Raw genomic sequence first — 25,942 nt, 5'->3', positions numbered from 1 at the left:
CACTTGTTTTTTTTCAATTTGTTTTTTTACCCATTTTTCCAAAACCTTAATGCTTAGCTTTTCCATTTTGCAATTAATGCCTAAACTTACAGTAAGCCTTCGAATTTTGACATTTATAGATAAAATGCCATTTGGGTTGTATATTTTGTTTATTTTTTGGGATGTCACTTCTGTCCACTGGGTGGCAGTAATACATAAGGTGATGGGTCCGATCATAGTTTAGGTTAGGTTTAAATTATAAAGTCAATGTCAATGTGACTTAAATTTAAAAGGAATAGGGCTGAGACTGGTGCAAACCATATAGTGGTAAGAAACTCTCTCTCACCCATGTTTACATCAATCCAGTTCTTTTGAACTTTAGTATTACATGTAAGAGGAATCAAGTTAGCTACCGAGCTGATTCTTTTGCTGTTAGCTAGTAATAGCTAGCGATAGTGATGCACAAACTAGGCCCATTTGAACCATCGGCATCTTCTCGCAGCATTTAGCCACCAGATTCACGAGCGTGAAAATCCCATTAGATTTTTTATTATGTTTACTATAATAACCTTGACACACACACACACACACACACACACACACACACACACACACACACACACACACACACACACACACACACACACACACACACACACACACACACACACACACACACACATACATACACACAGAGAGAGACAAAGAGAGAGAATTGAAGAAAGTAGAGAGAGAGATGGTGGATTGAAAAGGTGAGACAGGCTGAAAGTGTCAGAAGTAGTGATTGAAATGTGGGGGTGGAATATAATATGGAGGAATGGGGGTGAGGGGTAGAGAGATGGGCAGAGAGGGTGAGAGGCAGAGAAAGAAAAAGAGGATGAAAGAAAGAAAGACAGAGAGGAAGAGAAGGAAAGAGAAAAGTACTGGTGTTTTTTAAATAGCCTACGTGGAACACCAAATCCTCTCAGCAGCAAAAATCAGCTGACACGCTGCCACTTGCCAAGGAGGGGGGCAGGGCTTATAACTCTCTCCACTGACACATGCTCAACATGCAGATAGAGAGACAGAGAGAGAGAGAAGAGGGAGAGAGAGAGAGAGAGGGTGGAGGGATTGAGAAAAATAAGAGGAAGAGGCGGTTAAAATAGTGAGAGAAAGAAAGAGAAGTAGAGAAAAGAGGGAGAGAGAGAGAGGGAGAGGGAGGAAGGGAAGGAGTGATTGTTTAGCCTGATCCGCTGTGTGTTTGCTGTTGTAGTAATCAGGCCATTCACTGCTATTTACCCAGTCATTATTTGACAGTAATAACAGCTTTAAATTTTGGCTAGACTGCTTTGATGTGTCCTCTACCCTCTCCCTCTTTGCCCTCTCTTTGCCCTCTCTTTGCCCTCTCCTTCTCTGGATCCCTCTCTACTAAGACAGGGCATGACTGTCTGGATGGAGGGAAGGTTAAAGGAGGACAACAGGGGGAGACAAACTGTATGGGGAGGAGGATAGGAGAAGAGGAGAGGAGAAGAGAAGAAGAGAAGAAGAAAGAGTGAGTATGCTGCATACATAGAAAATAGAGGATGAGAAGAGGGCCTTGGCTTTATCTTATTGGTCTCCCTTTCTCTCCCTCTCTTTCTTTCTCTCTCTCTCTCTGCTGAAGTCCAGTTGGTTTCCTGCTTTCCCAGAGTAATGCACAGTTTACGAGGTTGGCAGAGAATCATGGTTTATAACTGTCTCTGCTCTGCCTAACCCCTATGCGTCTCTCTCTCTCTCTCTCTCTCTCTCTTTCTCCCTCTCTCTCTCTCTCTTTCTCCCTCTCTCTCTCTCTTTCTCCCTCTCTCTCTCTCTCTTTCTTTCTCTCTCTCTCTCTCTCTCTCTCTCTCTCTCTCTCTCTCTCTCTCTCTCTTTCTCTCTCTCGCTTTCTCTCTCTCTCTTTTCTCTCTCTCCCTCTCTCTCTCTCTCTCTCTCTTTCTCTAGCTCTCTCTTTCTCTCCCTCTCTCTCCCCCTCTCTCTCTTTCTCTCTCTCTCTTTCTCTCTCTCGCTCTCGCTCTCGCTCTGTCTCTGTCTCTCTCTCTTTCTCTCTCTCTCTTTCTCTCTTTCTCTCTCTCTCTCTCTCTCTCTCTCTTTCTCTCCCTCTTTCTCTTTCTCTCTCTCTCTCTCTCTCTCTCTCTCTCTCTCTCTCTCTCTCTCTCACTCGCTCTGGCTCTGTCTCTGTCTCTCTCTCGCTCTCAATTCAATTCAAAGGGCTTTATTATAAAGTGAAATGAACAATCAAAATTAATAGCAAATATTACACTCACAAAACTTTCAGAAGAATAAAGACATTTCAAAGGTGGCATTATGGCTATACAGTGTTATAATGATGTGCAACTAGTTAAAGTACAAAAGGGAAGTAAATAAAAAGGGAAGTAAATAAATATGGGTTGTATGTAAAATGGTGTCTGTTCTTCACTGGTTGCCCTTTTCTTGTGACACAACTTGCTGCTGTGGTACTTCACCCCATAGATATAGGAGTTTATCAAAATGACATTTATTTTTCAAATTATTTCTGTGTCTGTGTAATCTGAGGGAAATATGTGTCTCTAATATGGTCATACATTTAGCAGGAGGTTAGGAGGTGCAGCTCAGTTTCTACCTCATTTGGTGGGCAGTGTGCACATAGCTTGTCTTCTCTTGAGAGCCAGGTCTGCCTATGGCAACCTTTCTCAATAGCAAGGCTATGCTCACTGAGTCTGTACATAGTCAAAACTATCCTTAAATTTGGGTCAGTCACAGTGGTCAGGTGTTCTGCCACTGTTTACTTTCTGTTTAGGGCCAAATAGTGTTCCAGTTTGCTCTGTTTTTTTGTAAATTCTTTCCAATGTGTCAAGTAATTATCTTTTTCTTTTCCCATAATTTGGTTGGGTCTAATTCTGTTGCTTTCCTGGGGCTCTGTGGGGTCTGTTTGTGTTTGTGAACAAAGCCCCCGGACCAGTTTGCTTAGGGAACTCTTCTCTAAGTGAATCCCTCTGTAGTTAATGGCTTTGCTATGGAAGGTTTGGGAATCACTTTCTTTTAGGTGGTTGTAGAATGTAATGTCTCTTTTCTGGATTTTGATAATTAGCAGGTAGCGGCCTATTTCTGCTCTGCATGCATTATTTGGTGTTTTGCCGTTTTACACAGAGGATATTTTTTGCTGAATTTCTGCATGCAGAGTCTCAATTTGGTGTTTGTCCCATTTTTTTAATTCTTGTGACCCCAGACCTCACAACCATAAAGGGTAATGGGTTCAATAACTGATTCAAGTATTTTTAGCCAAATCTTGATTGGGATATCAAACTTTATGTTCCTTTTGATTGGGTAGAAGGCACTTCTTGCCTTGTCTCTCAGACCGTTCACAACTATGTGGAAGTTACCTGTGGTGCTGATGTTTAGCCCGAGGTAGCTATAGTTTTTTGTGTCCTCTAGTGCAACGGTGTCTCGACGGAATTTGTATTTGTGGTCCTGGCAACTGGACCTTTTTTGGAACACCATTATCTTTGTCTTACAGATAATAATAGTCAGGGCTCTTTATTCCAAATATTGGGGAAGATGTCAGAGCTAAGAATGATTTTCAAGTGTTTATCTATAGCCAATTGGAATTTGTGGTCTGTATATTTTATAATTTAATATAGGATACCATCAACACCACAGACCTTTTTGGGTTGGAGGGTTTGTATTTAGTCCTGTAGTTCATTCAATGTAATTGGAGAATCCAGTGTGTTCTGGTGGTCTTTAATAGTCGATTCTAAGATTTTTAATCGATCATGTGTATGTTTTTGCTGTTTGTTCTTTGTTATAGAGCCAAAAAGATTGGAGAAGTGGTTTATCCATACATCTTCATTTTGGATAGATTTGTCTTCATGGGTTTTTTTCTCACAGAAGTGGATAGATTCTATGGATTCTTCAATTACATTGAGCTGATTTCTGACATGCTGTTAATTATTTTTTCGTAGTGTATTTCTGTGTTGTTTTAGTGATTCACCATAGTGAAGGCGTAGACTCAGGTTTTCTGGGTCTTTATGTTTTTGGTTGGATAGGTTTCTCAATTTCTTTCTTAGGTTTTGTATTCTTCATCAAACCATTTGTCATTGTTAATTTTCTTAGGTTGTATGTTTGAAAAAATGTGTTTGATAGGGAAGCTGAAACGTTAAATATACTGTTTAGGCTTTCAACTGACAAGTTTACACCTTCACTATTACAGTGAAATGTTTAGTTGAGGAAGTTGTCTAAAAGGGATTTAACTTGTTGTTGCCCAATTGTTTTGGTATGTTTCTACACTACTTTCCTTCCATCTATAACATTTCTTAATAATATTCAGTTCCTTTGGCTCCTCATGATCGAGTATTGCTCTGTTCAAGTAGACTGTGATTTTGCTGTGATCTGATAGGTGTGTCAGTGGGCTGACTGTGAACGCTCTGAGAGTCTCTGGGTTGATGTCAGAGATAAAGTAATCTATAGTACTACTGCCAAGAGATGAGCTATAGGTGTACCTACCATAGGAGTCTCCTCGAAGCCTACCATTGACTATGTACATACCCAGCGTGGCACAGAGCTGCAGAAGTTTTTGTTGGTTGTTTTGTCATAGTTGTGTCAAGGGGGGGCATATTTGGGAAGGAATATTGTCACCTCCAGGCAGGTGTTTGTCCCCCTGTATGCTGAGAGTGTCAGGTTCTTGTCCAGTTATGGCATTTAGGTCCCCACAGACTAGTACATGTCCCTGGGCCTGGCAATGGTTGATCTCCGCCTCTAGGATGGAGAAGCTGTCATCATTAAAGTATGGGGATTCTATTGAGGGGATATAGTCTCTCTCTCTCTCTCCTCTCTCTCTCTCTCTCTCTCTCTCTCCCTCTCTCTCTCTCTCTCTCTCTCTCTCTCTCTCTCTCTCTCTCTCTCTCTCTCTCTCTCTCTCCCCCTCTCTCTTTTTATCTCTCTCTTTCTCTCTCTTTTGTAGAGGTTGTATGTGTATCTAGGATTGTGTAAAGTCAGTATGTGTGTCTGGGAATGTGTAGAGATGGTATGTGCAGTGTGCATGTAGAATTGTGTAGAAATGGTATATGTATATTGGATGGTGGAGGGTGGAGGCAGAGGCACTTGGAGTAGGTTTTGGCAGAGCGCTCAGATTCTTCAGGTTTTTTGGATGCCCTCCATATCACCCTCCTTTTACCCCCTCCTCCCCCTCTCCCTCACCCCTCCATATCTCGCTTCTTCAAACCCCCATATCACTCCTCCTTCAATTCACTGTCCCCCTCCTCATCACCCCTCCTTCAACCCCCTATCCCCCAGTCCCTCATCCCTCCTCTCCCCGCCCTCCCTCATACCTCTCCTCCCCTCTCTCCCATCCTTGCCCCTCCCTCCCCCTCTCCCCCACTTCCCCCTCCCTGTCCTTCCCACTTTCCTCCCCTCTCCCCCTCTCTTCCTTCCTTCCTCCCCCTCCCTTCCCTCTCTCCCCCTCTCCCCCTTCTCTCCCCTCCCTGTCCTTCCCCTCCCCTCCCCTCCCCTCCCCCTCCCCACCCTCTCCTTCCCATCTTCCTCCCCCCTCTCCACCTTCCTTCCTTCCCCTTCCCATCTTCCTCCTAACCCCTTCCTCCCCTCTCCCCTCCTCCCCTCCCCCTCCTCCCCTCCCCCTCCCTTCCTCCCCTCTCCTCCTTTCCTCCTCCCAGTGCATTCTGATGAAGTTGACTGCTGAAGATGCCACTCTCTACTTCCGGCCCTTCTCCCCCTCCTCCCCTTCCTCCCTCTTCTCCCCTTTCTCCCCCCCACCTCCCACTCTTCCCTCTTCTCACCCTCCCCTTCTCCCGCTTCTCCACCTTCCTTCCCCTTCCCCTTCTCACCCTCTCCCTCCCCTCTCCTCATCCCGAATAGCCCCCTTCCTTCCCCGAATGAGATGGATGTTTCCTTGCAGCCAGCAGTAAATCTCCATTCGTCCTTCGGCTCGTCTTACACTGGGTCATCCCCTGACTACTTATCCCCCTGTGTGCCAACCCTCCCCCACCTCAACCCCCTCTCCACCCCTTTCTCTGCCTCACCCCTTCCCCTTTGCTCTTACTGCTGACTTCTTCTTATCTGATCTGTGCATTAGAAGAGCTTTCATTCTATTGTGCTGAACTGTGCTAATGTGAACTGTGCTGAACTGTACTGAACTATCATGCACTCCAAAGGCCAGGACCAGAACCTAGATCCAGAACCCTAACCCTATCCCACAGCAGGATAATGTTCTAAAAATCCCATAGAGTTGTTTGTTGGGGGTTTGCATTGTGTCTGATAGGAGAGGAAAGGTATATTTGAGGACACAGATTGACAATGATCTCCACATACCTCCTTATTAACCACTTTTACAACATTGATTATATTGGTTCATAAACCGCGCTTACAGTATTATTCTACAGTATTTTGGTTTATTAACCATGTTTACAATATTGATTATATTGGTTTATAAACCACGTTCACAGTATTTATCTACAGTATATTGGTTTATAAACCACGTTCACAGTATTTATCTACAGTATATTGGTTTATAAACCACGTTCACAGTATTATTCTACAGTATATTGGTTTATAAACCACGTTCACAGTATTATTCTACAGTATATTGGTTTATAAACCACGTTCACAGTATTTATCTACAGTATATTGGTTTATAAACCACGTTCACAGTATTTATCTACAGTATATTGGTTTATAAACCACGTTCACAGTATTTATCTACAGTATATTGGTTTATAAACCACGTTCACAGTATTATTCTACAGTATATTGGTTTATAAACCACGTTCACAGTATTTATCTACAGTATATTGGTTTATAAACCACGTTCACAGTATTATTCTACAGTATATTGGTTTATAAACCACGTTCACAGTATTATTCTACAGTATATTGGTTTATAAACCACGTTCACAGTATTATTCTACAGTATATTGGTTTATAAACCACGTTCACAGTATTATTCTACAGTATATTGGTTTATAAACCACGTTCACAGTATTATTCTACAGTATATTGGTTTATAAACCACGTTCACAGTATTTTTCTACGGTACATTGGTTTATTAACCATGTTTACAGTATTGATTTATATCGGTTTATTAACAACACTATCTGCCGTGACTCAGGCCAGATGGCTGGTGTGTCTGTGTCTGTATCTGTGTGCATGCACACACGTGCACGACTGGAGCATTCAGAAGTTAAGCAGAGGCAGCCTAAACCATTGTTTTCTTGTGGATTGTTACCATGTGAATGGTGCCACAGTGTGTCTTCTGCTACACTGTAAAAAAACAAATCCTGCAATTGTCACAGTAAATCTTTATACTATAATATACTTTATAAACTGAATACAGTAGATTACCTTAAATTAAATTGCATTGTGGGAAAATCTAAATCTAAAAATATTGAATCTCTCCCTATCATAGTCTCTTGTTCCCACTTGCTTCAAGTTTCACACAATTGTTCCTGTACCCAAGCAAGCTAAGGTAACTGAACTGATGACTATCGCCCCGTAGCACTCACCTCTGTCATCATGAAGTGCTTTGAGAGGCCAGTCAAGGACAATATCACCTCCACCTTGCCCGACACCCAAGACCAGGGATGGGCAACTTTGATGTGGGTGGGAGCCACAGTGGCTCGCTGGTCTGAGTACCCACAAACATGACAATGATTTATATATACACTAGATGACTGATAGGGAGTGCTGTGTTGAAGTCACTATGCCTCCATCTAGGCACTCCCCCACCATTGTAAAGAATATTTTGAAAGCTGCTAAATGACTTAAATGTAAATGTAAATGTGAAAGCTATAGAAATGCATTTTTTTATGTCTACATTGGTTTTCACCACATGTATTCTATTACACAGACCTTAATGCAAACTTTTCAATTATATTATGTGAGCTAAACATACAAATAAGTATATGAAAATATATAAAAACATTTTCCTTAATTAAGCAGAATAGTTTGAGATTCCTAATGTTACTGTACCCACTACAACAACAAAAATACTTAAAATGTATTTTTGTTCTTGAAACGTTGAATGTAAATACTGTAGAATTCCATTCATCCCTATGGAGGACTGCTCCTACTGGGGAGTACCAATATGGCCGACCGGTGGCTTCAAAGGCTCACAATAGCAATACATAATCAGCAATCCAGGGTAAATATATACAGTAAATTCGGAAAGTAGTCAGACACCTTCACCTTTTCCACATTTTGTTACGTTACAGCCTTATTCTAAAATTGATTAAAAAAAGAAAACATCGTCATCAATCTACACACAATACCCCCATAATGACAATGCGAAAACAGGTTTTTAGAAATGTTTGCAAGATTATTAACAAGAAAAAAGAAAAGAAATACCTTATTCACGTAAGTATTCAGACCCTTTGCAATGAGACTAGAAATTGAGCTCAGGTGCATCCTCATTCTATTCATCATCCTTGAGATGTTTCTGCAGCTTGACTGGAGTCCACTGTGGTAAATTCAATTGATTGGACATGATTTGGAAAGGTACACACCTGTCTATATAAGGACCCGCAGTTGACAGTGCATGTCAGACAAAAACCAAGCAATGAGGTCGAAGGAATTGTTCGTAGAGCTCCAAGACATTGTGTCGAGGCACAGATCTGGGGAAGGGTAAGAAAAACATTCTGCAGCATTGAAGGTCCCCAAGAACACAGTGGCCTCCATCATTCTTAAATGGAAGAAGTTTGGAACCACCAAGACTTTTCCAAGAGCTGGATGCTGGGTAAAACTGAGCAATCAGGGGAGAAAGGTCTTGGTCAGGGAGGTGACCAAGAACCCGATGTTCACTCTGACAGAGCTCCAGAGTTCCTCTGTGGAGATAGGAGAACCTTCCGGAATGGACAACAATCTCTGCAGCACTCCACCAATCTGGCCATTTTTGGCAGAGTGGCAGTGGTGTAAAGCGCTGTAAAAATATTGAAAGTACTACTTATTTAGTTATTTTGGGTATCCGGGGCCTCATTTATTGAAAAAATCTTAGATTTATACTTGCACTTAGTCGTAAGATCATTTCTGACGGTGTGCTTACGTTGGATTCATAAAAGATCCTGATCATAAAATACCTTGCTTACGCAGGTTCTAAGAAGCCCATTTGTAACTTACGCATCTATGATCAATAACTCTCAAATTAACTTAAAATTGACAGCACCTGAATGTGCCAATCAGCATGTTCCCCTTATAGAATGCTAGCACAAATTAGGGTTTAGTCAGGAATAGCCATGGACCTAAGGAGAAAAGCAAACTTTTTGGAAGACGAGATCACAGCGTTGGTAGAGGAGATTGAAGACACGTATTATTCAGTGGACTAAATAGTGGGTTGACAAACAAACCCAAACCGGTAGCTTGGGAGTGGGACGCAGCTACAGTGAACGATGTGGATCAGCAAGACAGAACTGTGGCTGATGTGAATAAGAAATGGTCTGACATTAAACTGCAAGGGATAAAAAGAATATCCAGCAGGAAAATCACTTAATCAAGTCTAGACTCTGAGTAGAGATAAGATCATTTCCACGTCACAGTAAGGTTTTATAAATAACTACTTATACGTGGATTTCTGCGTAAGTCATACTTAAGATCAAAATAGTTCGTAAGTCTGTTTTATAAATGAGGCCCCTGTACTTTACTTTACTATTTATATTTTTGACAAATTTACTTTTATTCCACTACATTCCTAAAGAAGATAATGTACTTTCTACTCCATACATTTTCCCTGACACCCAAAACTACTCGTTACATTTGGAATGTTTAGCAGGAAAGGAAAATTGTCTAATTCACGGACTTAAAGAGAAAAACCCTGGTCATCCCTACTGCATCTGATCTGGCGGACTAAACACAAATGCTTTGTTTGTAAATGATGTATGTGTTGGGAGTGTGCCCCTGGATATCCATAAATACATTTAAAAAAAGAAAGTCCTGCCTTCTAGTATGCTTAATATAAGAAATATGAAATGATTTAAACTTTTACTTTAGATACGTAAGTATATTTAAAACCAAATACTTTTATACTTTTACTCTAGTATTATATTACTTGGTGACTTTCACTTTTACTTGAGTCATTTTCTATTATTAACAGCATCATAACGTGTGAATGTTGTTCTGTGGCAGGGACTTGGAGACTTGTCAGGATCGAGGGAAAGATGAATGGAACAAAGTACAGAGAGATCCTTGATAAAAACCTGCTCCAGAGCGCTCAGGCCCTCAACTGGGGCAAAGGTTCACCTTCCGACAGGACAGCAACCCTAAGCACACAGCCAAACATTGCAGGAGTGGCTTTGGGACAAGTCTCTGAATGTCCTTGAGTGGGCCAGCCAGAGCCAGGACTTGAACCCGATCTAACATCTCTGGAGAGACCTGAAAATAGCTGTACAGTGACGCTCCCCATCAAACCTGACCAACCTTGAGAGGATCTGCAGAGAAGAATGGGAGAAACTCCCAAAATACAGGTGTGCCAAGCTTGTAGTGTCATACCCAAGAAGACTCAAGGCTGTAATCGCTGCCAAAGGTGCTTCAACAAAGCACTGATTAAAGGGTCTGAATACTTATGTAAATGTGATATTTCATTTTTTTTGCTTTGTCATTATGGGTAATTGTGTGTAGATTGATGAGGGAATAAAACTATTTAATACATTTTAGAATAAGGCTGTAACGTAACAAAAGGTTGAAAAAGTTAACTTCTTTGGGATGGTTGAGCTAACGTAGGCTAATGCAATTAGCATGAGGTTGTAAGTAACAAGAACATTTCCCAGGACACAGACACATCTGATATAGGCAGAAAGCTTAATTTCTTGTTAACCTAACTGCACTGTCCAATTTACAGTAGCTATTACAGTGAAATAATAACATGCTATTGTTTGAAGAGAGTGCACAATTTTGAACATGAAAAGTTATAAACAAATTAAGCACATTTAGGCAGTCTTGATACAACATTTTTAGACTGATCCAATAAACAATGGTCTGGAACCTGGTCTGGAATAATACATTTTGGCCTTACTCTTGCGTTTCAAAGATGATGGTACTAAAAAAAATACAAAAGAACGGTTGGTTATTTCTTTGTATTATTTTTACCAGATCTATCGTGTTATATTGTCCTACATTCCTTTCACATTTCCACAAACTTCAAAGGGTTTCCATTCAAATGGTACCAAGAATATGCCTGAGCTTCTGTCAGTTAGATTTGGGTATGTCATTTTAGGCAAAAATTGAAAAAAAGGGGCAGATCCTTATTAAGGGGTGTGAAAACTGTACGAATGCACTGTACATCTGTCACGTCCTGATCTGTTTCACCTGTCCTTGTGCTTGTCTCCACCCCCTCCAGGTGTCACCCATCTTCCCCACTTATCCTCTGGGTATTTATACCTGTGTTTCTGTCTCTCTGTGACAGTTCGGCTTGTTTGTCAAACTTACAAGCGTTTATCCTGTCAGCTCCTGTCTTTTCCCAGTCTCTCTTTTCTCATCCTCCTGGTTTATGAACCTTCCCTGTCCTGACCACTCTGCCTGCCCCTGACCCTGAGCCTGTCTGCCATCCTGTACCTTTGCCCCACCTCTGGATTACTAAACTATGCCTGAGCCTGAGCCTGAGCCTGAGCCTGTCTGCCATCCTGTACCTTTGCCCCACCTCTGGATTACTAAACTATGCCTGAGCCTGAGCCTGCCTGCCTGCCGTCCTGTACCTATGCCCCACTACTCTGGATTATCGACCCCTGCCTGCCTTGGCCTGTCATTTGCCTGCCCTTGTTGTTGCAATAAACATTGTTACTTCACACAGTCTGCACTTGGGTCTTATCAGGTGATACCTGATAACATCATTGATCCATACTCACATATGCAGTCAGAGCCGGCTCTAGCCTTTTGGGGCCCAAAGTAAAGCGGAGAGATTTTTTTTTTTTTAGTTAATTTACTGAAATTCTACTAATTTAATGTAATTATAGTCATTTGGCATGGGGTGGAGAAAAAAATGATCAATTTTAACAGGTAATTTCCTGCAATTCTACACATAAACTTAGGGTCCTGGGTCTGAACTACTCCCTGTGCAACTGGGTCCTATACTTCCTGGTCCTAGACGCCAGGTGGTGAGGGTAGGCAACAACACCTTCGCCATACTTATCCTCAACACGGGGGCCCCACAGGTGTGTGTGCTCAGCCCCTTCTTGTACTCCCTCTTCACCCATGACTACGTGGCTATGTGCAACTCCAACAGCATGGCTCTCCAGAGTGTGGTGCAATCAGCCAAACACATCACCCATGGAACACTGCCTGCCCTCCAGAAAATGTATAGCACTCGGTGTCAAGGAAGGTCAAGAAGATCATTAAGGACCTCAGCCATGTGAGCCATGATCTGTTCACTCTGCTACCATCTAGCAGACAGTTTTTTAAATATATATTTTTTAAATGTAACCTTTATTTACACTGGGAGTCATGCTGTGACCAAGGTGCCTTTCTCAGATAAACGTTGCATTCACATCAATAACCATCACAAACACATCATTATACACTATACACACCAATATACACTATACTGTTTGTGACCTCATGAAAGACAGACACATTACCCTAACTCTGTTTATACAGGTTCCTCACTTATGAGGCTTGCATCTAATTCTTGTATAAAATGAATGAGTAAAGATTAAACCATTTGTGAAATTATGTAATGTGATGTTAAACTTTTAATGTGAGAGAATTGTATTCCCTTTAAATTTAACTAAGTTATTGGCCCATCCCCGTGACACAGACATTACTTGGCATCATTGAACTGCCTCTTCTACTGTTATGAATAAATGCCCCTCCTGAGAAAATCCTCTTCAGACTGAGCAAACCCACAGCGTGGGTTTAGACCACAAAAACCTCAGTGTAAGCTAAGGTTGCAATGGTTGTTGAGTTCCTAACCATACCACGTGGAGCATTGGCTACGCGGCTGGAAAAAGTTAAACTCTGAGACTATCGATCCCTACAGAATAAGAGCAAATCTTAGGTAATAATTACTAGTCTGCAGCTAGAAATTATGTAAACCTGGGATGAGAATACAGACAACTGCCGAAACATCTATTCTATGAGAACATTTCTGAATGGTACTCTGAAGTAGCCATTCTAACCATGAAAGAACAGAAAGAGAGAGAGAGACTCGGATGAACTCTCCAGCATACGAACCGGGTTCCAACAGAAAAAATCATGGGCGTAAACACATGGGCGTAAACATATATTGACTGTAATTATTTCCGAAAGAGTGCGCGTTCATGTGCAAAGGATTAGCATTTCAGTTAATACAATTATCAACTGTGTGTAAATCAAATCAAATCAAATGTATTTATATAGCCCTTCGTACATCAGCTGATATCTCAAAGTGCTGTACAGAAACCCAGCCTAAAACCCAAAACAGCAAGCAATGCAGGTGTAGAAGCACGATGGCTAGGAAAAACTCCCTAGAAAGGTCAAAACATAGGAAGAAACCTAGAGAGGAACCAGGCTATGAGGGGTGCCCAGTCCTCTTCTGGCTGTGCCGGGTGGAGATTATAACAGAACATGGCCAAGATGTTCAAATGTTCATAAATGACCAGCATGGTCAAATAATAATTATCACAGTAGTTGACGAAGGTGCAGCAAGTCAGAACCTCAGGAGTAAATGTCAGTTGGCTTTTCATAGCCGATCATTAAGAGTATCTCTACCACTCTTTCTGGACCCGTACAAATCAGCTGGGCTTGACAATCTGGACCCTCTATTTCTGAAACTATCCGCCGCCATTGTCGCAACCCCTATTACCAGCCTGTTCAACCTCTCTTTCATATCATCTGACATCCCCAAGGATTGGAAAGCTGCCGCAGTCATCCCCCTCTTCAAAGGGGGAGGACACCCTGGACCCAAACTGTTACAGACCTATATCCATCCTGCCCTGCCTATCTAAGGTCTTCGAAAGCCTAGTCAACAAACAGGTCACTGACCATCTCGAATCCCACCGTACCTTCTCCGCTGTGCAATCTAGTTTCCGAGCCGGTCACGGGTGCACCTCAGCCACGCTCAAGGTACTAAATTATATCATAACCGCCATCGATAAAAGACAGTACTGTGCAGCCGTCTTCATCGACCTTGCCAAGGCTTTCGACTCTGTCAATCACCATATTCTTATCGGCAGACTCAGTAGCCTCGGTTTTTCTGATGACTGCCTTGCCTGGTTCACCAACTACTTTGCAGACAGAGTTCAGTGTGTCAAATCAGAGGGCATGCTGTCCGGTCCTCTGGCAGTCTCTATGGGGGTGCCACAGGGTTCAATTCTCGGGCCGACTCTTTTCTCTGTATATATCAATGATGTTGCTCTTGCTGCGGGCGATTCCCTGATCCACCTCTACGCAGACGACACCATTCTGCATACTTCCGGCCCGTCCTGTGACACTGTGCTATCTAACCTCCAAACGAGCTTCAATGCCATACAACACTCCTTCCGTGGCCTCCAACTGCTCTTAAACGCTAGTAAAACCAAATGCATGCTTTTCAACCGTTCGCTGCCTGCACCCGCACGCCCGACTAGCATCACCACCCTGGATGGTTCCGACCTAGAATATGTGGACATCTATAAGTACTAAGTACCTAGGTGTCTGGCTAGACTGTAAACTCTCCTTCCAGACTCATATCAAACATCTCCAATCTAAAATCAAATCTAGAATCGGCTTTCTATTCCGCAAAAAAGCCTCCTTCACTCACGCCGCCAAACTTACCCTAGTAAAACTGACTATCCTACCGATCCTCGACTTCGGCGATGTCATCTACAAAATAGCTTCCAATACTCTACTCAGCAAACTGGATGCAGTTTATCACAGTGCCATCCGTTTTGTTACTAAAGCACCTTATACCACCCACCACTGCGACCTGTATGCTCTAGTCGGCTGGCCCTCGCTACATATTTGTCGCCAGACCCACTGGCTCCAGGTCATCTACAAGTCCATGCTAGGTAAAGCTCCGCCTTATCTCAGTTCACTGGTCACGATGGCAACACCCACCCGTAGCAAGCACTCCAGCAGGTGTATCTCACTGATCATCCCTAAAGCCAACACCTCATTTGGCCGCCTTTCGTTCCAGTTCTCTGCTGCCTGTGACTGGAACGAATTGCAAAAATCGATGAAGTTGGAGACTTTTATCTCCCTCACCAACTTCAAACATTTGCTATCTGAGCAGCTAACCGATCGCTGCAGCTGTACATATCTATCGGTAAATAGCCCACCCAATTTTACCTACCTCATCCACATACTGTTTATATGTATTTACTTTTCTGCTCTTTTGCACACCAATATCTCTACCTGTACATGACCATCTGATTATTTATCACTCCAGTGTTAACTTCTTGCGCTGAGCCATGCCGGATCCGGTAGCGTAATCATAGCCTCAAGCTCAATACCATAACGCAACGTTAACTATTCATGAAAATCGCAAATGAAATGAAATCAATATGCTAGCTGTCATCTCAGATTTTCAAAAATATGCTTCTCTACCATAGCAAACTAGCATTTAGCATTTAGCATTAGCATTTAGCGTTAGCATTAGCAGGCAACATTTTCACAAAAAAACAGCAAAAACATTCAATAAATAATTTACCTTTGAAGAACTTCGGATGTTTTCAATGAGGAGACTCTCAGTTAGATAGCAAATGTTCAGTTTTTCCTGAAAGATTTTTTGTGCAGGAGAAATCGGTCCATTTGGTGCGTCACGTTTGGCTACCAAAAAAAAACAAAAATTCAGTTATCCAAACGCCGAACTTTTTTCCAAATTAACTCCATAATATCGACTGAAACATGGCAAACGTTGTTTAGAACCAATCCTCAAGGTGCTTTTCACATATCTCTTCAATGATGTATCGTTCCTGAAAGTATCCTTCTCCTTCTGTATCGAAAGGTAAAATGAATGCCACTGGGAATTACGCACCAATTTAGACAAAGGCCACCGGACGGCCCCCTGGCAAATGTAGTCTGTTATGGCCAATCTTCCAATGATATGCCTACAAATACGCCACAATGCTGCAGACATCTTGGATGAACGGCAGAGCGCATATGCTCGTTCACAGCCATATAAGGAGACGTCAGTAAACACAGCATCAAAAATCCTGTTCATTTCCTGTTTGAAGTTTCATCTTGGTTTCGCCTGTAGCATTAGTTCTGGGGCACTCACAGATAATATCTTTGCAGTTTTGGAAACGTCAGAGTTTTGTCTTTCCATATTGCGCTTAAAACGGGCATGTCTTTTTATCCAATAATGACATAGCGCCCCCATAGGTTGAAGAGGTTAATCTGCAAAATTGTAATTATCTGCCTACCTCCTCATGCCTTTTGCACACAATGTATATAGACTCTCTTTTTTTCTACCGTGTTATTGACTTGTTAATTGTTTACTCCATTTGTAACTCTGTGTTGTCTGTTCACACTGCTATGCTTTATCTTGGCCAGGTCGCAGTTGCAAATGAGAACTTGTTCTCAACTAGCCTACCTGGTTAAATAAAGGTGAAATAAATAAAAAAAAAATAACCTAGAAGTAACAAAAGCATGGATACATTTTTCTGCATCATTTTTGGACAGAACGTTTTTGATTTTTGCAATGTTACGTAGATGGGAAAAAGCTGTCCTTGAAACAGTCTTGATATGTTCGTCAAAAGAGAGGTCAGGGTCCAGAGTAACGCCGAGGTCCTTCACAGTTTTATTTGAGACGACTGTACAACCATTAACATTAATTGTCAGATTCAACAGAAGATCTCTTTGTTTCTTGGGACCTAGAACAAGCATCTCTGTTTTGTCCGAGTTTAAAAGTAGAACGTTTTCAGCCATCCACTTTCTTATGTCTGAAACACAGACTTCTAGCGAGGGCAATTTTGGGGCTTCACCATGTTTCATTGAAATGTACAGCTGTATGTCATCCGCATAGCAGTGAAAGTTAACATTATGTTTTCGAATGACATCCTCAAGAGGTAAAATATATAGTGAAAACAATAGTGGTCCTAAAACGGAACCTTGAGGAACACCGAAATTTACAGTTGATTTGTCAGAGGACAAACCATTCACAGAGACAAACTGATATCTTTCCGACAGATAAGATCTAAACCAGGTCAGAACTTGTCCGTGTAAACCAATTTGGCTTTCCAATCTCTCCAAAAGAATGTGGTGATCGATGGTATCAAAAGCAGCACTAAGGTCTCGGAACACGAGGACAGATGCAGAGCCTCGGTCTGATGCCATTAAAATGTAATTTACCATCTTCACAAGTGCAGTCTCAGTGCTATGATGGGGTCTAAAACCAGACTGAAGCATTTCTTATACATTGTTTGTCTTCAGGAAGGCAGTTTTTGAGAGGAATGGAAGATTCTATATAGGCCGATAGTTTTTTATATTTTCAGGGTCACGGTTTGGCTTTTTCAAGAGAGGCTTTATTACTGCCACTTTTAGTGAGTTTGGTACACATCCGGTGGATAGAGAGCCGTTTATTATGTTCAACTTAGGAGGGCCAAGCACAGGAAGCAGCTCTTTAGGTAGTTTAGTTGAAATAGGGTCCAGTATGAAGCTTGAAGGTTTAGAGGCCATGATTATTTTCATCATTGTGTCAAGAGATATAGTACTAAATATAGTACTTAACTGACTTGCCTAGTTTAATCAAATAAAACAATTATAATAATTGCCATGTCCTTTGGTCTGTTTTGTCCTGCAGTCACTGCCAGTTTGGAAGCCTTTGTTGAGGCCTCTAAAAATGTAAGTGATTTTAAAATACCAAATATTCATATGCTGTATTATGAAAACACATAACCTAGCAGCCAACCTGCTTCCACCAATCCCATGTAATTACAGTAAAATACTGTAAAATACACTCCTCACCTCCCATCAATGTATTTAATGTATTAATTTATTAATTCATTAATTCATTTATTACAATTAGAGTGTCATTTCTTTTACAGCATAATACAGTATATTTTGCAGTAATGTACTGCTCTGATTTTACAGTAACTTGCTTGCAGCCAATTGCCTCCAAGTTACTGTAAAACAACAGTATCAAAGATTACAGTAAGAGTATTTGTTAACGTAAAATGATTGCAGTATAATTATTGGTAATATAAAGCAATTACAGTAACAGTATTGGATACCATAAAATACGGTATGGTAACATACTGTACCTTTTTTTATGGTAAGTAACAGGCTGCCAGTAAGTTACCGTAGAAAACAACAGGACATTTTTTAAGTGTAAATTGTAGGTAGACAGACACTATGTCTTGAAAAAGGTCTTGTACCGAAACATTAAGGAAAAATACATGTACTTGGGTAAATGAATGTTGGACTTATTTCTATGTTTCAACAACGAGAGAGACAGACAGAAAATCTCTGTCTGAGGACCAGGCTCTGCTTTGTGATAGGATGTGATGAGATACGGATCCACAGAATGCATTCTATTATAATATGTTGTATGTGTATTGTATATGTATAAAGTAAATCCACCTTGGTTAACATTGTTAACCCTTCCAGCCCCATGCAGCAGGACAGAGGGCAGACAGGGGGTGGGCTCTGTCACTGTGCCATGACATTGAATGTGATGTGATGAGTGGCAGGTTATCTCTAGTCCGTGGCCCTGATTCGTCTGCACCAGTCCTATGCCGCTGCAGGTCAGGTGACCCATCACGACATAAGACATTATCGTAAAACTCGGAGTCGTGGTTTGTCGCCCAGACGATAAATGATTATCAATGTTATCAATAACAGAAGAAATGTTCTTTGTGACATTTTGATGTAGTTCTATCCTAGAGCTGTACTTGTCTATTAATGTTCTGTATTATATTATGCTTTTGTGAGGTAAAGATGACTGCCTCTAAACACAGCGCTTTGTTGGGTACCTAACATTTGCTATGTTATGTTGGTAATTATATATTTAAGAACAGTTGCGTAATTGCTTCAGTCATAAGATGACATTGAGTACTTGGTAATTGTGTGTGTCTCTTTCTCTCTCGCTTCATCTCTCTCTCTCTCTCTCTCTCTCTCTCTCTCTCTCTCTCTCTCTCTGTCTTTCTCTCTCTCTCTCTCTCTCTCTCTCTCTCTCTCTCTCTCTCTCTGTGTCTCTGTCTCTTGCCTGTCTCCGTAGCACCATGTACTTTTGTGGCACAGCACGGCTCTTTTAACTTAATGAGGGAACGTTCTGTGTCTGATTCATTTACTCTAAAATATACGTTGTACGATATAACAATGTGCCATTAGAAATGACAAACACACACACTCAGGAGTCCTGCACAGGCATGTGCTGTGATGAAGTCATATAAGCATTTATAAACATTTCGCTACACTCGCAATAACATCTGCTAACCATGTGTATGTGACCAATAAGATTTGATTTGATTTGAGAAGGCCTCATGCATGCAAGCTTGACATGACAGGCAAGCTTGCATGCATGATATCATACATAAAAGTAGTTTTATGTCATGCCTCACAGCTACAGATGTCAGATATTTTCTGTCATGTCACACAGCTACAGATGTCAGATATTTTCTGTCATGCCTCACAGCTACAAATGTCACATATTTTCTGTCATGTCACACAGCTACAGATGTCAGATATTTTCTGTCATGTCACACAACTACAGATGTCAGATCTTAAATGACCATTTCGTTCCAGGATCAATTAATATTGAATATTTAAAATTGCTGCCAGGGGGCAGCTGGAAGAGGTGTTTGTAGGAAACTAATGTTGGTGTAGTCAACTGTTATTATTTAACCAATCCAAAAGGCAGTAATCTACCTGCCTCCGAACGCACCTACATTTGTAGTTAGCACTTTTCCACTAGGTTACTGCCATTTGGGATGGGATTCAAAGGCAGCATCACGTGATAACACATTGACATTCCACCCAGCGCGACGCTTTTGTAGCCACATTTGAACCACTATAGCAGTGTGACCAACTAGTGATAGCAATTTAGTGAACAGCTATCCCAACATTTAAATATCTGACAGGAATAACAAGTAAACAAGTTACAGAATCGATCTCCTCAGTACTTGTTAATGAATGAAGTTGACACCGACCAGAACAATTATCCTACTGTACAAGGTCCTCCTCTCGCATATTACTTGGTCTGCTGCTCCATCATGGTGGACATGACAGGCAAGCTTGCATGTATGATATCATACATGGTTTTTTGGGACACTTAGCTAAATAATCTATTTTACTGACTGTTCAAGAATGATTCATAGACAGAATAGTGGTGTTTCACTGTGAAGCTAGTATTGTATTAGAGCTGATGTTTTTTCTAATGAGTAGGCTTGCGTTGTGAATATTTACACAGTTTCAAGTTTTAATATCACATTCACAAGTACAGCGAAATGCTTTTCTTGCAAGCGCTAAACACAACAATGCAGCAATACATATCGATGTAGTTCTTAAAATAACATGAGGTAGAACAAAACACACTAGAAATAATAAAAATAACAACTATCATACCAGTGCATAATATTAAATGACACCGATGTTCAAAATAACATGGTTTTACATTCACTGATAAATAATACTGAAAGTTGATATGATGCAATCTAAATTGATTAACCTCTTGGGACTAGGGGGCAGAATTTTCACTTTTGGATAAATAGCGTGCCCAATTTCAACTTCCTGCTACTCATGCCAAGAATATAAGATATGCATATTATTCATAGATTTGGATAGAAAACACTCTGAAGTTTCTAAAACTGTTTGAATCATGTCTGTGAGTATGACAGAATTTATGTAGCAGGCAAAACCATGAGGACTAACTGTTCAGATTATTTTTTTCCCCCTCTCTGTTCTCTGAATTGTAATTGTCAAGGGATATTTCATAGGAACCTGTTTTCTTTGGAATTTGGTTGAGGTTATTCCTTTGTGCAATGAAGAAGTAGGCCACTCGGAACTGGGTAACACTTTTGTGAGTTGTGCAGGACGTGAAAAGCAGCGCTGGTTTGTTTTCATTCCTGCATTGAACACAGATTGCCCCGTCTACAATTTGATCGATTATTAACGTTTAAAAATACCTAAAGTTGTATTACAAAAGTAGTTTGAAATATTTTGGCAAAGTTTATAGGCAACTTTTGAAATATTTTGTAGTGACGTTTTTTGCAAGCAGTTTTTTTCTGGATCAAACACGCTTTATAAATGGACATTTTGGATATATATGGACAGAATTAATTGAACAAAAGGACCAATTGTGATGTTTATGTGACATATTGGAGTGCCAACAAAAGAACCTCGTCAAAGGTAATGCATGTTTTATATTTTATTTCAGCGTTTTGTGTAGCGCCTGCAGGGTTGAAATATTTCTCCTGGATTATATCCTGGGATATGATGATTGTCCTGGTGGCTGGGAAGTTAACAACAAGTTCCTTACATCTGTGTGGTGTCAGGTTTGTATGTCCGAACAAGCAAAGACAAGGAGAGAGAAATTAACCTCACTGCTCAAACTTCACTGCTGGTTCAAGTTGCTGAAGACACAACTACCTTTATTATGGGAAAGCCTCCCCGGTGAAGGATACATGGGATTGGGACATGCCAATTCTACCTTAAAAGGCAGCCTCCTTATTATCACCAGCTGATGTCTCATTAAACCAACATACGCGCTAAATTCACCCACACAAATGATCTCAATTGCAACTATTATCGCCCCCAAGATATATTGGCCCTATGGGTGGTATTGTCATCGCAACAACTTAGTATTTTATTTGTTTCCTATTTATGTTAACCAAAAGTGTCTGGTATGTTAATTTCTTATCAAGACTGGACTGTCCATATTTGAAATGTGTAACTACATCAAGTCAATCGGGATTCAGTTTTTTATGCCAGAAGGGCTTTGAGCTGGAACCGAACACATGCCCACACGGTAGGCTTATATGTGCGCACTGAAGGTAGCAGCCCTAACTGCTAGGCCACTCCAGGCCACAACTGAACTCAATTTTAACAGTTAATTTGTTACCTTAGGATACACTAAACACTGGCATGTCGTAGAATAGTGTTAACCAATGTCTATCTGGTGTTATTAAGCTATATAATATGATAGTTTTTGATGTGTATGGCTGCATTTCAGATTCATTTTTGTACATTTTAATGTTGCAGTAATAGGACATAGTCCTATCGTTTGAGCGAGCGAGAGTTAACATTATTTTGATAGGAAGTCCTGATCCCAATGACTCAACTGCCCCCACATGGGGGAAACATGGGGGGAAAGAGAACAACTAATTTTCAGCCACTCATGAGGCTCATTTGATTTTCGTGATGCACCAGGAAAATTCTCTGCAACAAAGAGTGATCAAGTTAACCCCCACCCCCCTGTGGGGTCACCGGCGTATTATACAAATTCAATTTCCGTGGGTGCGCAGTCAATTTCAACCGTGGCTATCCCTTGGTTCGTGTCAGCAGCATCACAGTCAGAGACATTTGGGCTAGCACTGTGCCACAGGTGTTACACACACGCATACACACACTTTGCCCACTGGTGGTGGCATACAGATCCCGCTAGACCTGACAGTTTAGGATTAGTCATGTGATGATCAAAGAGAAGACAGGAGGCAGCCTTGGGGTTCTAGAGAAGACAGAATGTAGCCTTGGGGTTCTAGAAAAGAGAAGAAAGAATGTAGCCTTGGGGTGCTAAAGAAGAAAGAATGTAGCCTTGGGGTTCTAGAGAAGACAGAATGTAGCCTTGGGGTTCTAGAGTAGAAAGAATGTAGTCTTGGGGTTCTAAAGAAGAAAGAATGTAGCCTTGGGGTTCTAGAGAAGACAGAAGGTAGCCTTGGGGTTCTAAAGAAGAAATAATGTAGCCTTGGGGTTCTAAAGAAGACAGAATGTAGCCTTGGGGTTCTAAAGAGGACAGAATGTAGCATTGGGGTTCTAGAGAAGACAGAATGTAGCCTTGGGGTTCTAGACAAGAGAAGAAAGAATGTAGCCTTGGGGTTCTAAAGAAGAAAGAATGTAGCCTTGGGGTTCTAGAGGAGACAGAAGGTAGCCTTGGGGTTCTAAAGAAGAAATAATGTAGCCTTGAGGTTCTAAAGAAGACAGAATGTAGCCTTGGGGTTCTAAAGAAGACAGAATGTATCATTGGGGTTCTAGAGAAGACAGAATGTAGCATTGGGGTTCTAAAGAAGAAATAATGTAGCCTTGGGGTTCTAAAGAATGCAGAATGTAGCATTGGGGTTCTAGAGAAGACAGAATGTAGCATTGGGGTGCTAAAGAAGAAAGAATGTAGCCTTGGGGTTCTAGAGAAGACAGAATGTAGACTTGGGCTTCTAGAGTAGAAAGAATGTAGTCTTGGGGTTCTAAAGAATAAAGAATGTAGCCTTGGGGTTCTAGAGAAGACAGAAGGTAGCCTTGGGGTTCTAAAGAAGAAATAATGTAGCCTTGGGGTTCTAAAGAAGACAGAATGTAGCCTTGGGGTTCTAAAGAGGACAGAATGTAGCATTGGGGTTCTAGACAAGAGAAGAAAGAATGTAGCCTTGGGGTTCTAAAGAAGAAAGAATGTAGCCTTGGGGTTCTAGAGGAGACAGAAGGTAGCATTGGGGTTCTAAAGAAGAAATAATGTAGCCTTGAGGTTCTAAAGAAGACAGAATGTAGCCTTGGGGTTCTAAAGAAGACAGAATGTAGCATTGGGGTTCTAGAGAAGACAGAATGTAGCATTGGGGTTCTAAAGAAGAAATAATGTAGCCTTGGGGTTCTAAAGAATGCAGAATGTAGCATTGGGGTTCTAGAGAAGACAGAATGTAGCATTGGGGTGCTAAAGAAGAAAGAATGTAGCCTTGGGGTTCTAGAGAAGACATAATGTAGCCTTGGGGTTCTAGAGTAGAAAGAATGTAGTCTTGGGGTTCTAAAGAATAAATAATGTAGCCTTGGGGTTCTAGAGAAGACAGAAGGTAGCCTTGGGGTTCTAAAGAAGAAATAATGTAGCCTTGGGGTTCTAGAGAAGAAATAATGTAGCCTTGGGGTTCTAAAGAAGAAAGAATGTAGCCTTGGGGTTCTAGAGAAGACAGAAGGTAGTCTTGGGGTTCTAAAGAATAAATAATGTAGCTTTGAGGTTCTAAAGAAGACAGAATGTAGCCTTGGGGTTCTAAAGAAGACAGAATGTAGCATTGGGGTTCTAGAGAAGACAGAATGTAGCATTGGGGTTGTAAAGAAGAAATAATGTAGCCTTGGGGTTCTAAAGAATGCAGAATGTAGCATTGGGGTTCTAGAGAGAAGAATGTAGCATTGAATGAAAGAATGTAGCCTTGGGGTTCTAGAGAAGACAGAATGTAGCCTTGGGGTTCTAGAGTAGAAAGAATGTAGTCTTGGGGTTCTAAAGAATAAAGAATGTAGCCTTGGGGTTCTAGAGAAGACAGAAGGTAGCCTTGGGGTTCTAAAGAAGAAATAATGTAGCCTTGGGGTTCTAAAGAAGACAGAATGTAGCCTTGGGGTTCTAAAGAGGACAGAATGTAGCATTGGGGTTCTAGAGAAGACAGAATGTAGCCTTGGGGTTCTAGACAAGAGAAGAAAGAATGTAGCCTTGGGGTTCTAAAGAAGAAAGAATGTAGCCTTGGGGTTCTAGAGGAGACAGAAGGTAGCCTTGGGGTTCTAAAGAAGAAATAATGTAGCCTTGAGGTTCTAAAGAAGACAGAATGTAGCCTTGGGGTTCTAAAGAAGACAGAATGTAGCATTGGGGTTCTAGAGAAGACAGAATGTAGCATTGGGGTTCTAAAGAAGAAATAATGTAGCCTTGGGGTTCTAAAGAATGCAGAATGTAGCATTGGGGTTCTAGAGAAGACAGAATGTAGCATTGGGGTGCTAAAGAAGAAAGAATGTAGCCTTGGGGTTCTAGAGAAGACAGAATGTAGCCTTGGGGTTCTAGAGTAGAAAGAATGTAGTCTTGGGGGTCTAAAGAAGACAGAATGTAGCATTGGGGTTCTAGAGAAGACAGAATGTAGCATTGGGGTTCTAAAGAATAAATCATGTAGCCTTGGGGTTCTAAAGAATGCAGAATGTAGCATTGGGGTTCTAGAGAAGACAGAATGTAGCATTGGGGTGCTAAAGAAGAAAGAATGTAGCCTTGGGGTTCTAGAGAAGACAGAATGTAGCCTTGGGGTTCTAGAGAAGACAGAATGTAGCCTTGGGGTTCTAGAGTAGAAAGAATGTAGTCTTGGGGTTCTAAAGAATAAAGAATGTAGCCTTGGGGTTCTAGAGAAGACAGAAGGTAGCCTTGGGGTTCTAAAGAAGAAATAATGTAGCCTTGGGGTTCTAAAGAAGACAGAATGTAGCCTTGGGGTTCTAAAGAGGACAGAATGTAGCATTGAATGACAGAATGTAGCCTTGGGGTTCTAGACAAGAGAAGAAAGAATGTAGCCTTGGGGTTCTAAAGAATAAAGAATGTAGCCTTGGGGTTCTAGAGAAGACAGAAGGTAGTCTTGGGGTTCTAAAGAAGAAATAATGTAGCCTTGGGGTTCTAAAGAAGACAGAATGTAGCATTGGGGTTCTAAAGAAGACAGAATGTAGCCTTGGGGTTCTAAAGAAGACAGAATGTAGCATTGGGGTTCTAGAGAAGACAGAATGTAGCATTGGGGTTCTAAAGATGAAATAATGTAGCCTTGGGGTTCTAAAGAATGCAGAATGTAGCATTGGGGTTCTAGAGAAGACAGAATGTATCATTGGGGTTCTAAAGAAGAAATAATGTAGCCTTGGGGTTCTAAAGAATGCAGAATGTAGCATTGGGGTTCTAGAGAAGACAGAATGTAGCATTGGGGTGCTAAAGAAGAAAGAATGTAGCCTTGGGGTTTTAAAGAAGACAGAATGTAGCCTTGGGGTTCTAAAGAGGACAGAATGTAGCATTGAGGTTCTAGACAAGAGAAGAAAGAATGTAGCCTTTGGGTTCTAAAGAAGAAATAATGTAGCCTTGTGGTTCTAAAGAAGACCGAATGTAGCCTTGGGGTTCTAGAGAAGACAGAAGCTAGCCTTGGGGTTCTAAAGAAGACAGAAT

General features: G+C 41.2%; 1 long non-coding RNA gene across 1 annotated transcript; it reads left to right on the top strand.

The window, feature by feature from the left end:
• The first annotated feature begins 1,066 nt into the window (after positions 1-1,066).
• On the top strand, positions 1,067-12,636 carry LOC135568814 (uncharacterized). The gene is made up of 2 exons (XR_010462733.1): positions 1,067-1,510; positions 10,099-12,636. It is a non-coding gene; the product is annotated as an uncharacterized LOC135568814 (long non-coding RNA).
• The last annotated feature ends 13,306 nt before the right edge of the window (positions 12,637-25,942 follow it).

Source organism: Oncorhynchus nerka, unplaced genomic scaffold, assembly GCF_034236695.1.
Source record: "Oncorhynchus nerka isolate Pitt River unplaced genomic scaffold, Oner_Uvic_2.0 unplaced_scaffold_8___fragment_6___debris, whole genome shotgun sequence".
Lineage (NCBI taxonomy): Eukaryota > Metazoa > Chordata > Actinopteri > Salmoniformes > Salmonidae > Oncorhynchus > Oncorhynchus nerka.
The sequence above is the reverse complement of the archived record's forward strand: the minus strand, read 5'-3'. Positions and strand labels throughout refer to the sequence as shown.